Genomic DNA, 3,005 nt, shown 5'->3' with positions numbered 1-3,005 from the left:
TTATTAGATACTTAAATTAGGGGGGGGGGGGGGGACATACGACTCCTAAACAGATTTGGAATCACAGAATAGAATGACCCAAATATACATATCAATATCACACCTTACTTGGCTCTAAGACATGCCAAAAGAAAGAAAGGGTAAGCCTTACATACCTGTGCCGCGACCAACTAGTTATGCTTATTTGTCCAAACTTGTCAATCTACATACAAAAGAATTCACACAATCATTTAATCCATTGTTATTCACTTGTCTCAACTTTTCAAATAAATTCACTTATATTAACGAAATTTCGGGCAAAGATCTCTGAAAATACAACGTCCCGAGAATATGGCTCGGCCCAAACCAACATCAACAAACCCGAGAATTCAACTCGGCCAATCTAACAACATTACTAGCAGTTATCCCAACAACACTTCTATATTTAATTCAATTCAATTCAATTCACTTCAATTCAATCCAATTCAATGCAATTCACATAATCTTCTAACAACTCAATTAACATATTACTTTACCCGAAACCTTCCAATTCACAACAACTATACATTTCATCATCGTTCATGTACACTAATTTCAACAACAACCTTCCATCTTCATTACATAATTCATAACGACGACCACTAGAATATCAAATAATATCAATTTACATTAACTTACCAAAACACCTCTTATCCGACCATAACCACTTCTTACATATTTTCATGCATTTTCATCCATCCCTTTACATTACAACAACAACACAACAATCAAAATGCTAAATAGAATCCATTCATCGCATTTATACAATACAATACATATTCGGCCACCACAATTACAATCATACTTTCATGAATTCTTCCATCTTTTCTATATATATATAGTACAACAACAAGTAACACACTACACAAAATTTATTCATTCTTCCTACACCATACCTCATGCATACGATCAACACTTCACACAACCACACCTACAACATCACATTTCATGAGTTCCATTGACTTCCATATACTTCAACATGCATGAATCATCTTTAATATATATATAGGAGATTAAATTCTTACCTTTTCTCCTCATTTGCTCAACTTAGCCAAAGTTGTCAACTTGCAACAAAGAGGAAGATTCTTGCTTCAACGACTATACCATGTTAAAGAGGGCCTTCAACTTAGTAGGAATGCATGAAGAAACAAATTTTTGGAACACAATTTCCATGGCCTAATTTCTTAGGGCCATGGCCGAACCCCCCTCCATGCTCTCCTCTTTTTTTTTTTTTTTTTTCTTTCTTTCTTTCTCCTTTCCCTTAATTAAAAGGATGACCCTCATATATATACATGCCTTCCATCATTTTTCCATATTTATGTTTTAGTCCCTCAATAAAAGAATTTTTGGTACATAGCCCCTTTCTTTATTTCTCTAGAATTCTCTTGAAATTCCACCAAGGATGACTTATTTTGTCATCTTTTTTTTTTCTTTTTTTTTTCACGTGGCCAACATGGCCCCTTTAGAACTTTCAAGAGACTTGTGTGAAATTACCGTTTTGCCCTTCGACTTTTCTCGATATTACCATTTTGCCCCTAGCCTTCCACATTATTTCCATTGGTCATTTTGCAAATTTCTCTTTTCGCCCTTAGCCTATCACAATATTTCCATACTAATAATAATCATAAATAATATTTATTACAACTCATCCAGTAAAATAATTTTTGAAAATGGTCTCGCCCTTAACTTTCCACCACGACATTGGAATTTCCAAACGTACAAGATATGGGCTATAACATTAAATTTAGGAATGGAAGACGGTCGTGTGTTGATCAATGATTATTATTGAGAGTTCCGAAGGCTAAACTCGCATTTGCTCGGTCAGGAAAATAAGGGATCTTTCCAATCCGGAGGAAGATGCATTACAGGAATTTTATTGGGATCCGATAGAACTTCAACTTGTTCTAGGTCATGTGATAAAGGTCACGTAGCAGAGTGGATGCGATCGTACCAGCACTAACGCACCGGATCCCATCGGGACTCTGAAGTTAAGCGTGCTGGGGTGAGAGTAATACTAGGATGGGTGACCCCCTGGGAAGTGTACTAAGATTCCTACAAGTTTGAACATAAGAGAAGGATGAGGGACTAGAATAGCTTGAGGGAAATTAGAAGCGTATGAAACTCACGGTTGGAAACTCCGGATGATTGTGAGAGATAAGGCGGACCGGCTTGGCAAAAAGAGAGAAGACGTATTATAGCTATAGAACTAGGACGAGTTTAAAATAGTATTGGGAATATTTTGTAAGTAAGGTGTTACAAGAGGTATATACGATATTCTATGTATGGTCAATCAGTTTGCGTGCCTCGATAATCAACGTTGCGATGTGTTAAAGGTGCTAATTGAACAAGGTATTGAAGTTCAAGTGGTAGGTGTTACAGGGCGAGGCGACATTAGTCCCTCTAAAATTTAAAGTTGGATAATCCTGATGTAATCACATCAGGGAAAAGGGAGAAAGTGAGTATACAAGAGTAAGAAGATTAGGATGCCCTAAGAAAAAGAGAGGCGTAAGCAACGGAGGTATGTTGCTAAAAAGGGTTAACTCAAGCCTCAAGATGGGAATCTTGAAGGTAAGTATACAGGCAAAGAACCATTCGGATGAATCTCAAAAGTAAGTATACGGAAAGAATGGAGTATGGAGTATGTAGTATGGAACGGAAGACTAATGTAAAGGGTTCGAAATCAGATTCTGATAAGTAGGACTGAAGGGCAGTAACAACGAATAAGGATATGAATTGGGAGAAAATAAGCAGGTTTTGCAAAAAATGCCAAGGGATCTCCGGCTCTTGGGGCCAGTCGAAGAGATAAATGTGCAACCATACTGACACGATTACCTCGGAAACGGAAAAGCCTTCCTAAAAGATGATTTAGCAATAGAACGGATTTGCATCCGGAAAGGATATTTTATGAATTTCAGGGACAATACCATAAAAATAGCAAGTGGGGGAAGAGTGCTTCAGAGGAAAGGAACTTAAGGAAGGTCTTGAGG

The 3,005-nt window shown here is 37.2% G+C and overlaps 1 pseudogene; it reads left to right on the top strand.

The window, feature by feature from the left end:
- The first annotated feature begins 1,955 nt into the window (after nt 1-1,955).
- On the top strand, nt 1,956-2,075 carry LOC132042413 (5S ribosomal RNA; annotated as a pseudogene).
- The last annotated feature ends 930 nt before the right edge of the window (nt 2,076-3,005 follow it).

Source organism: Lycium ferocissimum, unplaced genomic scaffold (assembly GCF_029784015.1).
Source record: "Lycium ferocissimum isolate CSIRO_LF1 unplaced genomic scaffold, AGI_CSIRO_Lferr_CH_V1 ctg1514, whole genome shotgun sequence".
Lineage (NCBI taxonomy): Eukaryota > Viridiplantae > Streptophyta > Magnoliopsida > Solanales > Solanaceae > Lycium > Lycium ferocissimum.
This window is presented reverse-complemented; position numbering and strand designations above follow the sequence as displayed.